This window comes from Sorex araneus, chromosome 8 (genome assembly GCF_027595985.1).
Source record: "Sorex araneus isolate mSorAra2 chromosome 8, mSorAra2.pri, whole genome shotgun sequence".
Taxonomy (NCBI): Eukaryota; Metazoa; Chordata; class Mammalia; order Eulipotyphla; family Soricidae; genus Sorex; species Sorex araneus.
This window is the reverse complement of record NC_073309.1, coordinates 34,427,392-34,444,238: the sequence shown is the minus strand read 5'-3', so window position 1 is coordinate 34,444,238 and position 16,847 is coordinate 34,427,392.

The following is a 16,847-nucleotide window of genomic DNA, read 5'->3' as shown; positions in this document are numbered from 1 at the left end:
CCATTCTTTCCCCTTGTTCTTAGAAACCAACTGTAAATGGATTTACTCCTTACAGATGAGACATTCAGGTTAATTTGCAGTTATTAGATTTACTACTACTTTGAATTGTTTAAAGATGTTATTTCTACAGTATTTTCATGTACCTTGACATTTTTGACTCTCTGCAATGCATGCATTTCGATCAGATTACATGTCTTAAAGAAAGAGACCTACCTTGGGGCTATCATTCTTCATCCTGTGATAGTAGCAGGATCTCTCAATTTTTTTTTTCTTTTTGGGTCACACCCAGCGATGCTCACGGGTTACTCCTGGCTCTGCATTCTGGAATTACTCCTGGCAGTGCTTGGAGTACCATATAGGATGCTGGGGATTGAACCTGGGTCAGCTGAGTGCAAGGCAAACACCTACCCGCTGTACTATCACTCTGGCCCCAAGTAGCAGGAGCTCATGATGCACATAAATGCTGGATTTTTTTTAAATTATCATTTTGTAAAGTAGTTTTAATGAAAGAAATTTACTTAGATAAGTTTGAAGGGAGAGTAAGAAAGAAAAAGACATGTTCAAAATGGAACACAGAACACAGGCTCCTCCAGTGGGAGAAAACTTCTAATACACATCTTAAGTTGAGATGTGGGCCAGTCTACATGGTGGAGATGGAGAATGGAGAATAAGCTTATACATATATTTGTTGTTTATGTTGTTCATCAAAAGCTCAAAAACTTCTATCTGCTTATAGGCAGGGATTCAAGAATTTAATTCTGGGTATCCCATGGCCCTGGGGAACCATCACCTATTCTGGTCATGAGTTGTGAGTGGGCTAAAGCTCTCTTTTGGAAAGCCATGTTTTCTGTGAAACAAACATTTCAGGCAAACCTCTGATGTGGCCATGTGACACTTCACAACTGGTAAGAGCCTTTAAATACTGGAAATGTAGCATAATGAGGCGTCATTCTTCATTGTGTTAGCCTTGGACCCTTGAAGTTGTTCTCAAGGGTCCGAGACTATCCTAACTGATTTGACTAGGTACTGTTATTTGAAGGAAAAGGAAAACATACATTTAGACAAGGATTTGGAACCATTTTGTCTAAGTGGGCTGTATGAACCACAAATTATGTGATTTGGCCCTGATACATGGAAGGCCAGACATGTATAATTTCTGTTGGCAGCCTAGGGCCAGTCTGCCTGAATTCTCTGGCCCACGAATGATTATAAATATCTCAAATATAAATATCTCAATTGTCTTTGGAAGAGAAAGTATTCTCCACCCCTAGTTTAGACAGTCTCACATGAGCAGAGACCTCTAATGTGACATGGGGACGTGTGGGATGCCTGAGATGACTCGTTGGCTGCTATTTCTTGTGGACACATTATTGTTTCACATTTCATTTCTATTGATCAGTACCAATTGAGCTATAAATTTAATCATTTTGTCTGGTGGATAGTGATTCTGTCCAGAAGGATCATCTCTTTTTATAGTTAACTCAATAGTGCAGCAGACTAATGTCATGTTAAATATGGGCCTGCTGTGCTTGAAAAGAAAAAGGCACTTCCAGACACCAGACTGGGTAGTAGCGATGTGTTTGTGATGGTCTGACCTGTACAGATCACTCTAGGGACCAGGAGCTGCACAGAACCAGGCTTACCTGCCTGCAGCCATGAGCAAATTTGTTGCCTGGAAGCCACTGCCTGACTCAGTACACATAGTGAGAGGTAGACAGTGGCTTGGGGGAAACTACTCTCCTGGTATGCCCATGTTCTTCACAGAAAGGAGTGCCTCACATGCAAGCAGAAATCCCTCAGTCTCCTGGAGACCAAAGAAGAGGTTGTGGATGAGGTTACAAATTTTTTCAAGTGGGAACTTGATTGCCACCCCCGACGCCCCCCTACACACACCACTGCCCCATAAAAAAGCAATCAGAGTATGACAAAATAGGAAGTGTAGTTCACAGAAGCTAAAGCAAGTCCTTGTGGTCTTAAGTCCACTAGGAACAGCACCCCTAAAGAAGGGAAGTGTGTACCTGCAGACCCACAATGAAGAAGGATAGAGAGCTGTGAACAGGTTTCTGGAGTCCCTCGTGCTGTATTCCCAGGTAAGGATGGAGAATGGACTGTGTGCAATGAATTCACAAGAAGCACACAATCCAGGAAGGATGGGCAGCCTCCCCAAATGGAAACTTAAATAGGATTCACCTTCTCCCCGACCCCCAGCCCCTAATAATGTCTTCCTTTGGCCCTTGATTCCAGGCTAAGGCGGACAACTGGGGCATGATGACAAGATGATTTATTTCAAGGTGGGAAGAACTCACCAGATATGACTTGGGAACTTTGGTTCCAGAAAGTGAAGATTGCACGGTCTGTTCAAAAGGACTATGAAATTGGGGTCCTGCCCAGACACCAACCAAAATAAGGTTAAGGAAGGAAGAGCAAAGAAAAGAAGAGAGAAGTGAAGGCAGAGCAAAATTACCTCTGAGATGAGAAGAGGCAAAGGAGGTAAAGGTAAAGGGAGTCAGCCATTTGGGAAGCAGAATCTCAGCCCTAACACTGATGGGGAACTTGTACCCAACCACCCTGATAGGACATCCCTGGCTGATACTGCCCAATGTTGCCAAACCTCTTGGGCCTTTTTATCAGCATTGCTGTATGCAGTCTCGGGAATTCTCTGCATTTGACGGAAAGTGATGTGCCCAGAGGTCATGCCACTCTGAGTCTCATACCATCTCCATGCCACATCCTAGTTACCATTTTTCCCCAAATAAAGTGTTTCCTGCCTAATCTAAGGCTTTTCTTGGATGGACTATAACAGAGTCAATGAGCTTCCAGCCTTGTGGCTAAGGGACTTTAAATACTAGCAGATGAAGGTATAATTCTCAATTATTCTTGCACAATATCACTGGGTGTGACCCCCAAACCAAAAACAAGAATAGAAGAAACACTTTGGCACTAACTCCCCACACTAAATATTCACATACTCTGTAGCCCAGAAATTTCACTCCTAAGTGTCAAAAACTCTTGTACCTATATATATATATATATATGTATATATATATGTTAATGGTATCTCTATTCATATAATCTTAAAACATTTTACACAAATTGGAGAATGAGTAGTCTCATGAAAAGATGTTATATAAAAGTAAAAATGGTTTAACTACATCTTAGCTATCTATTAATTGTAAATTTTAAAGTTTCCTTACACTATCTTTTTTATAGTGCTAAACTCTACAGTGCTAAAACATAATAAATAGATGGAGGAATGGACAGATAGACAGTCTCATTTAAAATTATAAATCAGAGGGGGCTGGAGTGATAGCTCAGCGGGTAGGGCATTTGCCTTGCATGTGGCTGACCCGGGTTCGATTCCCAGCATCCCATATGGTCCCCTGAGCACCGCCAGGTGTAATTCCTGAGTGCAGACCCTGGAGTGACCCTTGTGCATTGCCGGGTATGACCCAAAAAGCAAAAAAAAATTATAAGTGAGAAAAAACTAAGTAGCATTGGATATTCCTAAATCCATATATGGCTTATACTTTGCATTTAATGGCTCCAGTTTTAATCCTATATTGTCTTTGTGCACTTTTGTGCATTTTTGTGAGTGACCTTGGATCACTGAGCCAGGAGTAGTGCACAGTACTGCTGAGTGTAACCCCAAAACAAGATAAAAACTACCTACAAGGAAAAGGATAATGATGAACATGAATATAGGAAGAAAATGACATTGGTGAACAGCAGGAGGGATGGATTGAAAGAGGATCCACGGTTGGACATACTGGTTATCAAGATCTTAGCTTTCAAACAGTGTGGAGAGTGTATCAACACATTGTTTTTTAATTATTATTATTGTTGTTCTTGCTGTTGTGAGCTTTTTGGGTCATACCCAGTGATGCTCAGGGGTTACTCCTAGCTCTGCATTCAGCAATTACTTCTGATATTGCTCCAGGAACCATATGGATGCCGGGATTGAACATGGGTCAGCCTCGTGCAAGGTCAACTGCTGTACTATTGCTTCATTTAAAACACAGTGTTTTAAATGAATGAATTGTGCAAAGCACAAATCAATGTAAAAGCATATCACAAACAAAGAAAAGTCCTTAGTCAGATTTGTGAGGGTAAAGTTAAAATTAAGAATGAAGAACCTCTAGAGATGTAACTCAGCGGTAAAGAATGTAGCTCATATAGATTAGATCCTTGTCACCCCGCCCTTCCACACTCACAAAGGAACCATTCCCTATTGGGAATTTATATTAAAGAAAAAAACAAAACAACATTTATTTTTGTCACAGTCCTCAAGACAAATTGATATCTAATTCAAACTCCCACCCAGAAGTTGCAAATTGGCGCTTGTAAGACATCTCTTGCTTATGTGTTTGTCCTGCACATGGAGTTTCATTACTATTCTAGTTCTCCCACTCCCTACTGCCTTCCTCCCATTTGCCTTCGCTACCAAGAAGTTCTTTGCTGATTGCCATCCTATGTCTGGTATCAGCAGTCTCAACTCACAAGTCAGGGGCACTGTAGCTAACTAAAATGCTTCCTAAAGAAGAATGAAACAAGAGAAAGAAGTTTTAGAATCAGACCAGAATTTTAGACCAGAATCCCAGCAGCAAATCAGGTAATTGATTTTTTTTCCCAATAAAAAATGAATCCACTTTTCAATTTAAGAATACAGCAAAAATGTTAAATTGGATTGCAGGGAACCTGAGTTTTATTTTCCTTTCAAGTGTTTATTTTTCAGAGCCTTTTAAAAAGTAAATTTGAGTATACAAGATTTCTTATTTTGCTTTGAAAGAAAGTCTGCTGTTTCTAACAACAAAAATCTACTGAGTACTCTCATCTGCATAAGTGAATAATTCCATTTGCAATTGGAAGTATCCTTACTGTCCAAATACCAAAGCATTTGAACTTGTTCCAGCTCTCTTCCAATGAATCAGCTTTAAGCCCCTCAATACTAAAAATTGATCTTGCCACCACCATTTCCCATAGCTTCTCCAAATTGGGCCCTAATGAATCGAGACTTTTAACTAAGACAGCCCATAGTCATTGTTCAGAACCTTAATTTCCAGAAAATAGAATGTCAGTTTTACAGGGAAGACTCTCCTTTATCAGCAAAAGCTGATTCTGTTTGACTGATTAATTGTCCTCCCAACTGTCAAAGGCTTCCAGACTCCTGGTGATGGCTGGGGAGGAGGCAGCCGTGCAGCATTCCACGTGGGGCACCCCTGAGCTGCGGAAGCCAGGAGATTACAAATGCACAAATAATTAATTCAAATCAATACAGTGAAGGGTTCAGGCTGAGAGACATTCAATTATGTTGTTCAAAGAGAAGATGCTGATCTTCAGCTAGTCCACTCCATGCTGCAAATAATAGAGCATTTTTAATTTGTGCAGCAGGGATGTTAATCTTTTGCCGAGTAATCCAGTCCTTGGGGAACGTCATAAATCTGTGGCACTGAGTGCATGCAGCTCCCTGCGGAGGACACTCAATCAAGTCAGCCCCAGTTCTCTGCCTGTACCTTTATGCCAATCTCTCAACACTCAATTAAGAATATATGATTGGTTGATGGATGGATAGATGGCTGGCTGGCAGGCTGGCAGGCTGGCTGACTATGGAGTCAGAGACAGATAGAAATTTTCAAAGGTTGTCACACACAAGCAACATCCCCCAAGTATAAACAGTTTATAATGTCCAGGTTTTGTTCAAACCAATAGAACAAATAAATCCCAGGGGAATTATTGATGTCCCGAAAGGAATCACTTTAAAATTCCTTTAAATAGTAAACTCCTGTAGAATACGTATTTAAAGTAGAATATGTGTATATCCCAATGTTATTATAAAGAGGAAGAAAAGCACACATACACCTTGGTAGAAAGGTTAATCAGCATGGTTTAAAATTTATGTCTTAAGGGTACATGGTGTTATGTGTACTTGCACGCCTGGCTATGAAGTTTGATTTCCATGGGATGAAAATTTATACTTCTGTAATAGAGAAGATGAAAGTCAAAAGCAATATATATATTTAATTCAAGAACTGTCAGCACTGTCATCCTGTTGCTCATCAATTTGTTTGAGCGGGCACCAGTAACGTCTCTCATTGAGAGACTTATTGTTACTGTTTTTGGCATATCCAATACGCATGGGTAGCTTGCCAGGCTCTGCCGCATGGGCTCAATACTCTGGGTAGCTTGCCAGGCTCTCCGAGAGGGGCAGAGGAATCAAACTCAGGCCGGCCGCGCAAAAGGCAAATGCCCAACCGCTGTGCTATTGCTCAGACTATGTAAATGTAAGATTTAGTGTGTTAAGTGTGATCTCCTAGTGGTTTTCAGAATACTAGCTCTATACACATCTACAGCTTTATCAAATCTTACACTTTTGAGTGTGGAATCCCAGAAAGTAGAGGCCCAGGTTAAACATAGAACTTGCATGCCTGGAGTCCATGATCTACTATATTTCACCATCCCCAAAGATGGATCTGTTTGGCCTAGCACTGAAGAGGCAGCAGCCACAGGAGGCTGAGTACGTGGATGTCATGGGTTCAAGGGTCCATGTGCACACTAGCAAAAAAAATTATTTGTTCAATCAAACACATAGAGTATTTATTACTCTGTAGACAGCCATGACTTTGGAAGGACTCTCTTTTCCCATGAAGAAGCTGACAATTTGGCAAGAAGTATAAACAATCCATGGTTATCTGGAATTCACTGTGGACCACAATGAGCAAAGTAATGAGGCAGAAAAGGACCCAGGAGGGGAATAATTAATTGTAACAGGTTGGGGAAAGGACAGCAGGAGCTCATCAAACATCCGTGGAATTGAGTTGAAGTGGCATTTGAGCTGGCCCTTAAGAGGCCTCCCTCTTTATGCTTGATGCTTGGAGAGCCTTATTAGACAAAGACTTAGCTGGATTTCCCCTACAACTCGATCTGCTGTCATTTAGGGAAAAAAAAAGAAAAGACAAACCAAATGGTGCTTTATAAAAAGTGATTGTCAGCAAAAGTCACCTCTGTGCATCTCTAGCTAAGGTGCATTGAAATGTAAAAGCAATACTCTGTAAGTCTTAGGGTATCTGAGCAAAAGGCAACCTTTGTGGGGGTCTTCACACCCCTCTGGAACATATATGGATCCCTGTGCAGCCTGAGCAGCATGAATCAGAGGACCCCTGCCATGAAGCATGTGCATGGGGGAAGCTAGGCATGCCACAAATCAAAAATAACAAGAAAAACTCTATCAAAAAAATATAAAGAAATATCAGCTCCTCATTCCTACCTTTGCCAGAGCCAGTATTCTGCACAGAGACTCACCCATAACAGCAGAAGGAGATGTGTGAGAGTTTACAAAGAGAAAAACAGATTCAAGGCCAGAAGATACAATTGTTGATGGCGTAGAAATCTAAAATCAGTCAAATCAATGAAAAATTGGCCATTTCCACCTAAATTTTATGAGGCAGGGACTAAGAAAATGATCTATCAGGCAGGAAATATTTCAGCAATTGGTTTTTATTTAAAGAGATCTATGGCACTTGACATGCGATTGTGTGTATTTTCTGAAAAACAAATTGTGGAAATCCATAAAACATGAGAAAAAGTTTAGAGATTTGGTCTTTTCATGCTACTCTATATAAAGCACTTAATTTTCCACTTTATATTATCGATAAAGATTAGAAGCTGGGAATTATCACTAAAAGATCATTGGTCAATGTCTCTTAGATAATTATTCAGCTCTTTTGGTGGGACAGTGGCACACTACTGACTGTGCTCAGGACTTATTCTTGGATTTATGTCAGGGATCCTTCTTGGAGACATTTGGGGGACGTGGGTTGAAATTGTGATGAGTCATGCAAGGCAAGCTCCTCAACTCCTGTATTATTTGTCCAGCTTCCTACACATTCATTTCATCTATTAATAACATTTCCCACGTTGGGGGTCTCAGACACACAGAGAGCACATTGGTTACCATGTTGTGACTACTAGATACTTTTGTGTCATACAAGATGCTCTTTAGCTTTCTGTGCCTTCAGACTTCCAGATGTCGACCAAGCTCCACTTCATGGGCGCTCATTGTTTTTTTTTTTTTTTACCCAGAGTCTGTTCATCTCAAGAGCAGACAAAGCAGAATATATTGAGAAATCCTGTGGGTAAATGTCTCCTGCCTCTGCATTCTCTGATCATCCTTAAAGGTATTGCTTCTCAGTGCATGAAACTCAGTGCAAAATTCTTATCATTTAGGGGGCATATCCTTTATTGGATTTTCCTATTCTCAGACATGATCTATCTACTCTGTCCTTTCCACTATCTCGAATCACTTCCTAGTAAATTACCTCCCTCAAGGACTGATATCAAGCTCTGATCAGAAAGAAGCCATGATGGTTTATGTTTCTTAGCATTCATTCTTCTTTCATCAGGCATTTCTGTACGAATGTACCATCTCTTGGTATGTGCAAATTTAAGAGTTGTACTCCAAGAGGGTCCCACAAACTAGCCAAGAGGCCAGATATCCCCCTGCTTCACCCCCAGGGAAGTCTCATGGCCCCTACGAAGAGCCTTAGAGTGAACAAGATAAGTCAGGGTTATTTTCCTGGACTGTCTTTGCTGTGTGGCTTTGACTGTGGTCTCTGTTGCCCACTGAGCAATCTCTCTTAGTTTCCCATCCTCTCTGTAATCCCATCTCCCACCAAGAGATTTTCTGAACTGAATACAGATTCAGAGTTCCTTGCTACCCTCACAATTGCATCTGACATGGTTATTTGGGGTAACAGAAGCCACCTCCAGCCAGGATAGGATGACAAGGAGATTTATCAGGAACAGGGCCTTATGAAATCCAGGTGTGTCCTTTCATCTGGATTTCAGGGACCTTTAGTTGGTTAGAGATAACCCACACTCAAGAAAATGTATTATATACCCCACTATGTGTATTAATCTCTGACACTCATACTCTGTATTCACATGTATGTGTGTGTGTGTGCATGCAGACACACACACAGGGAATACCAATCTAAATTCCTGTAAAAGGGTTCTTATTGACTTTCCTTAAGTCAAAGGATCAACCTAATTTATTCATGTGTGACAGGATGCTGGGGTCATGATACCAATCAGGCTGCCTGCCTCCTCCAACTTGCTTTTGGTAAGGGGAGAAAATGCTGATGGGAGCTGGAAGAGAGGACAGCAGGCACTCATTCTCATCTCCATACTTCTCTGTGCACACAAAGGGTCAGCGGACCTGTTTACTTACAGTTTTGGGTAAACTTTAAGAGTTCATATTTGTATCCTACCTACACTGCTGCTGATAGAGCTGAGAGCCACCCAGACTTGAGGGGCAGGCACTGCAGTATCAGCTCAGAAGGAAACATTCGTCCCTCACCAGTATCGGTATCCCTAAGGAAGCCCCATCTATATCCACATCCAAAAAGGAGAGAGTTTTTCTGCAACACTGAGTATTAAAAGAAGAATTATTGCAGGTGGATATGTAATAAGTGATATTTGGCATTTTTTACTTGCTTTTGGTTTTCACTAGAGGTTACTCCTAGCTCTGTGCTCAGTGTGCTCATGGGACAATATGGGGTCTCTGGAATTGAACTCAAGTCTGCTCTGGCCCCTGTGAGAGATATTTTAATGGTTTGTTATTATTGCTGTTTTAATGCAGGGAAATTTACCTCTGCCTACAAACCAAACCATTAAACTTTCAGCCAAGTAATTACTTACACCAAGTAATGATCAAATCGGATCAAATCGGACCTTAGCCTTGAGCCTCATCCCTCATTTGTCAGGGTTGTGATGAGAACATTGCTGATTAACTTAAAACAGTGATTTTTTTTTTACATTTTGACAACACTTGGCATAATTCTATCAACTGGCCAAGTTGAAGTTGTCTTCTTCTAAGTTTTCTTTGCTCAGTCCCTGAAGTGTCCTCAGTTGCCATTCTGGACTCCCAAGTAAGTGTATTATACACACTACTGTGTTCATTTGTCTTTGACTCTCATACTCTGAAACATGCACCTATGTTTCAGGGGAAACCTAATATAAATTCATGTAAAAAGGCTCTGATTGAATGTCCTGAGATTATGTATATAACTTGAACACAGTACAACTCAACGCTGTGGACCACCAAGTTTCCCAATATTTCTAGACATAGGATTAGGACTCCAAATAATTCTGTGGTTCTCACAAAATTTAATCTCCTGTGTATGACCGGCATATATATCTAGGCATTTCCATTTCTGTCCATATATCCATCAAGAAAGCAATTTTTAGGACCTCAGAATATGATTCCAATGGCTGGGCACATGCCTGTGTTTGGTTCCCATCACTATGGACCCATAAGCACCTTTGTCCTCACCCCCAGCAAAGCCAACCCACATACTGAGCTGTCAGGCCCACAATGCCAGGTAGGCGTCAGTAGCTCAGGCCTCTCAAGCGCTGCTGGTGAAAAGAAAGGCAAGGAAAACAAAAGAGAAGAAAAGAAAGGAAAAAAAAAGAAAAAGTGACAGTTTTCTGAATGAGGGTATCAAATGAAAGAGCACATACCTAGTATGTGTGAGGCCAAAATGTTCCCACAACATAAGCAGACAGGGAGGGACCTGATATACTCTGAGCACCACTGTGCATAAGTATGATCCAGAGTGACCCCCGATCCCTGAGATCTAACATATTTAGCCTTCACAACAATAGTGAGAAGGGGGAAAAAAGCAATTTCTGAGAAGGGCAACTCTACTACCACCAAAGAAACCCAATATCCAGTTCAAAAGAAAGTTTAGGACTGGTTCAATTGCAAGTAATGGGAAAATCACTGTCTCACTGTATCACTGCTGTCCCGTTGTTCGTCAATTTACTTGAGCGGTCACCAGTGACGTCTCTATTACACTCAGCCCTGAGATTTTAGCAGCCTCTCCTGACTTGTCTATCCCAACAATTAGATAGATTCCCCTGACTCTTACAGGGTCAGGGAAATGAGACCTATTGTTACTGTTTTTGGCAGATCGAATACGCCACAGGTAGCTTGCCAGGCTCTGATGTGTGGGTGGGATACTCTTGGTAGCTTGCCAGGCTCGCTGAGAGGTATGTATATATCTATTACTATATTTTGGATATTAATACACTATGTCTTGTAGATTCTGGCAGTACTTGAAAATGTCTCTGGGGACTGGGAACATAGTACAGAGGGTAGAGCACTTGTCTTGCACATGATTTACCAGAAATCAATTCCCACACCCCAGATTGACCCCATGGTCCACAAAGAATTATCCCTTAGTACAAATGTAGGAGTAATCCCTCAGCTTCTCTGGGTATGGCCCCTAAGAATAAACAAACAAATAAACAAACAAAAAGAATGTCTTCATTCCTTATGGTCTATAATAGGAGTAATACCAAGCCTGCATCAAATTGCTTACAAAGAACCCTTAATCGAGATACAGGGTATCTTGAGTAAATTTTATGAGCAAATTCACTTTATGAGGTTTAAAAGTTAGAAATGTCATTTTGGAAGATGACATTTTTCTTTTGATATTATTCTATGAATTTCACAACATTTTAAATAACATCATCTCCAAGCCACCCTGAAGAAAGAAATTTGAATTTTAAGTTTTTTTTATAAAGTCTATTTCTTTTCTTGTTTTAAAAGATCCAAACTGGGGGCCGGAGCGATAGCACAGCGGGTAGGGCGTTTGCCTTGCACGCGGCCGACCCGGGTTCGATCCCCGGCATCCCATATGGTCCCCCAAGCACCGCCAGGAGTAATTCCTGAGTGCAGAGCCAGGAGTAACCCCTGAGCATCGCTGGGTGTGACCCAAAAAGCAAAAAAAAAAAAAAAAAAAAAAAAAAAGATCCAAACTGGTTGCATAACCTTCTGGAAACTGATAGACTGAACTGTGCACTTTTATTTTTTTTACTTTTTGGATCACACCCAGCAATGCTCAGGGGTTACTCCTGGCTCTGCACGCAGGAATTACTCCTGGCGGTGCTCGGGGGACCATATGGGATGCTGGGAATCGAACTCGGGTTGACCGCATGCAAGGCAAATGCCCTACTCACTGTGCTATTGCTCCAGCCCCAAACTGTGCACTTATAACCCAATTGTTTTGACTTTTGATGAGACACTGCCACAGTAAGTCAAAGATGCAGTATCTCAAGGATGGTCTTAGTCCCTAGAATGAGTCTTCGCCTTGTGCACAAAGAGATAGAATCTAGGCTTAAAAAGGATCACCTTTCTTTCAGAGCCTAGATGGAGGATTTGTGCAGGTCCTGGACTCTCTCTCACTGAAGAGGCAATTTAATGCCATAGTATTATGTGACTCTTTGAATTGGGAGCTTGTGGATGGAGCTCAGCTAAGATCAAGGGTTGAAACTTATCCAAGAGAAGGGACTTCCAAAGTTTGTAGAAGATACAGAAATAAAACAAATATAAACTCTGCATATCCAACTGTCATTCCTTAAAGCCATTGGTTTTTAATGTGTATTTTTTTTCATGAGTCAGTAATTATACTACACCATTCAAAATGACTTGTGTTATGTGTGGATGCCAGAGATAGACCCCGTTCCTTAAACATGCTAAACATGTGCTCTACAACTGAACTACATTCTCAGCTACCAAAATAGATTATTTTTATTGGCCCAAACGATGAATTAATAGCAAAATATACCATTTTATAGGTCAAGACAATCCAATATTACCAATTTCCTGTGGTCCACCATGTTACAAAACAATTTGGGAAACCAGCTTTAGTAAGCAAGAAAATATTATTAGGGGGAAAATATTATGACCATTTTAAATAGGAAAGATCATTTTAATGGAAAAGGAAGTTAGGTCTCCACTCTAAATGTAGGGCACAGTGCTTTGTGGAGTGCTTGCTGTGCTGTCTGTGGAGCACTCACTGGGCCAGTTTTAGAAGTCAGGAGTAAAGCACATTGGGCGCATCAGGGGCAACTGCCCATATTTTGACACAGAAATGTTAGAGCGCCCATATTCTGCACCAGGGATAGAACCCGCTTCTGCATCCCTCCCCCACCCCCTGACTCAATCTCAGCAGAGAAGAGAGTGGGAAACAGAAGGCAGCTGTCATCATATCACCAGGCAAGGAGTTGTAGGGATGCACAGTGGCTAGGGAATTGATCTGCCCGTCCTCCCCCCAACCCACTCCCCCGCTTGGCGGAGCAGAGTGAAGTGGAGGCCACAGGGGAGAGGCTCCTCCTCTGCATCTAGCAGCAGAACTTCAGGCTGAACAGAAATGATGACTCATAAAACCCACAACTGTTTTGAGACCAATTACTTTTTATGTAGAAAAGAAAAAGGAAATATGTCTATTTATTCTTTCTCTGCACCGAGCTCAATATTTAAATGAAGCATTTTCATGAACTGAGCTCCACAGATCATCATCTTGGCTGCATTAGTTCTGTCTGATTGCATTACTGCTTAATTGCAGAGCAATAGAGTGTGTAATTCTGGAACTATAATGCCTGGGGGCCAAGGGTGATTTAGCTTTTCATGCAAAGCCCAGAGTTCAGAAAACTGGCCCAAAGACAACAGTAGCCAGAGTCTGCTCTCCCTCTCTAGCTGCCTTCTAGGACATCTTAGATTCCCACATCAGAGCAGTAGAGAACAAAAACCTCTAGGGTCGCACTCATGCTGCCTTTGAAGCAGACACATGCAGAGACATGAAGTTTGAGGAGCATATGTCAAACAGTTTCTACATGCCTGCTGCTGACTGTGTGAGCACCAAGGATACGTGACTAAATGTAGCTTAGTTCCTGGCTACAGACATCAGTCCAGTGCGGGGGAAACATACCCATTAACAGAGCCACTGAGTGATTAAGAGAAGCTGAGGATGTTCTTTAATGAAGGCAAACCTAGACCTAAATGTGTATATAGTAAAACTTAGAAACAGGTAGAATCGGGGGATGACTCAGGCTCAGTACAAGGCATGTCCAGGACACAAGTTGGAACCTTGTCACCACATGCTATTATTCTAAATACTGCTTAGTATAGCACCAGAGGGCCCTAGTCTTATAAGGGTGGTGCTGGTAGTTCCAAGGCCTGAGCATTGAACTTCCCCACTTTGTTGACAGAGTATTACTGAGAGTAGTCCTTGAGGCTTCTGAGCACTGTTTGGGAACCCTCTCTCCCACTCACCCTTTAAAAATAAAAAAAAATGATTAAATATTTAAATCATGGGCTGTCTTCTTGGCTATATGTTTTTTGATTTTATTTGATTTGTTTAAAATTGTGCTGCTGAAGGAGCCAGTAAGGGAGGATGGATGGCAGGATAGAAAAGGGAAGAAGGCAAAGACGAGAGCCCATTTGAAGAGTCAGACTGAGCCGGATCGTGGGAAGCACAAATCACGCCTCAGAATTTGACTTGCATAAGCAGAGACATTGGATTTTTCTTCTCCCCGGCAATTAGTCTAGTTGATGGAAAAGAAAACATAATATTTTTCACATGTGTGGGAGGGATGCTTTGGTGCCCAAGAGCAGCCCACTGAAGATTGAAGAAGCTGTCTGTTGGTGGAAAACCCATAGGTGCTTGTATATAGTAGCTACATGGAACTGAATAAAGTAGCTAAGAGTATCATAGTATGCCACACTCACAATAACTAGTCTGTAACTCTTCCCTGACAATGAAATGTGTGTGGAAGGAGAGATACGAATTTCAGTCCTGGTCATAAAACCTGGTCAAAGAACCATAACTAATGGTTCTTTAGTTAGTATTAGCCTCCCCATTTTGATCTTTCTTTACAAAATTATTTCAGGAATTCTAGGGCCTTCACATTTCCATGTTAATTTAGAAACTAGCATGCCACGTTTTCCAAAAAATTCTGGGGTTTTAAATACTACTATATTGAAAAGCGAGTTGACATGGTAATAATACTGAGTCTTTGATTCATGAAAATGGTATATCTTGTCCCATTTAGTTAGGTCTCTGTGATTTTTTTTTTCTCAATAGTGTTTTTCTCTGTGATTTTTTTTTAATCAATGGTGTTTTCTAGATTTCAATCTACAGGACTTGGACTTGTGTTGTCAAATGTATCTGCAGGTATCAAAATTTTTTATGCTAATGAAAATTGTATTATTTTATGATTAAAGAAATATTTCTTAGTATTTAGAAATACAAGATGTTTTCTACATATTGTCAACAAGTAAAACTGATTTTACTTTTCCTTCATTAAATTCATGCTATACTTTTTCTTATTGCGCTCATTAAAACCTCCAAGATAGAAGTGGCAAGAACAGAAATAATTGTGACATTAGGACAAAAGTTCTTCATCTTTCATTATGACTGTGATGTTAGCAGAATGGAAACCCTTTATCAAGTTGATCCTATCTCTAGTTTGTTAAGGATTTCTTAAAACATGATTGGATGGTAGATTTGGGCAAACAATTTCTCTGCATTTTTCGAAATAATTACAGAATTTTATTGTATTGTATGTCAAAAGTAAATTATACTGATTTATTTCCAAATGTTAAACTGCCCTTGCAAGTGAGATCATCTTCATGTAAATGGAGTGTGTTCTTTGTTTTGTTAGATAAATTACTAAAATTTTGCTGGGAGTTTTTCCATCTTTGTTAATAAAAAATATTAATTTATTGTCTTTCTTTATTGTAATGTCTTTTTCTGGCTTTGAGATTAAAGACTAATTCTGGCCCCACTGAATGATGAATACTAATCAATCCTTGCTAATTTTTAATTTTCTAGAAGAGTTTAGACATAACAGGCATTTTTTTACTCTTTAAATGATTGATAGACTCACTCACAAGTCACCATAGTCTAGAGTTTTCTTCATATAAACTTTTTAAAATTTTAATTTATTTTTTTATTTTTATTTTTTATTAATTCACCGTGAGAAACAGTAACAAAAATTTCATGTTTAAACTTCCATCATATGGTTATCTAACACCCATCCCTTCACCAGTGAACATTTTCCACCACCAAAATTCCCAGTATCCCCCTCCCCCTTTCCATACCTACCCCTGCCTTGTGTGGCAGACAATTTGCAAAGTATTCTTTCTCTACTTTAGTTACCTTCGATATTTCGAGACCATTCCTACCTCTCCTTATATTTGCCAAAATACAATTGCTAGCCAATGTGTTTTGTATTGCTTGTTATGGATATAATATAATGTTGTGCGGCCGCAAAAGCGGCCGTGCGATTTAGGAATTCTAAGATTTTAATAACTAGGGTCTGAAGAAATTGCTGCCACATTTTGCTCATGTCCAAGATTTCTGTGTGTGTGTCTCTGGATCGTGGCCATGTGGGAGCTGGTGCTTCTTGTTGGCTTCTATAAAATGGTGACAGCTGGAGCTCTTAGAGGGCAGGAGGTGGGAGGGCACCTGCCCCCATCTGGAGGGGCCCAGCGGAGAAGGCCTATTGCACAGTCCCGGGCCATCTCTGCTGCAAGTTGCTCGGGTCTGAGATTTCTGTGTGTGTCTCCTAAACATTTTTTAAACTACAAATTTCATTTTTGTAATAAAGGACTATTTCTATAACTGCCACTCTCCCCCGTGCCCCCCAAAAGATTTTTAGTGAACTTTGTTTTTTTTTTTAAAAAAATGTGTTATTTTGTCTAAATTTTGAGTACTAAGTAATTTTTCCTGTATTTCTGTATTATCAACTTTCTTCACTATGGCTATTGGAAATGTGATCCATTTCAGCAAAATGTGAGTTTCAGAGGTTGTTTGACCTGCAAGGAGCCATTTTCTTTCAGTAGTCTCCAGTGTTTCAGATGCATGTATTCATTGGTACTCAGATAGAAATATAATCAGAACCTACAGGTTTCCTCCCCCTTCCTTCTTCCCTCTTCCTACCTCCCTCTTGCTTTCTCTCTTCATCACTCTTCTCTTCCTTCCTCTCTTTCCCTCTTTTTCTCT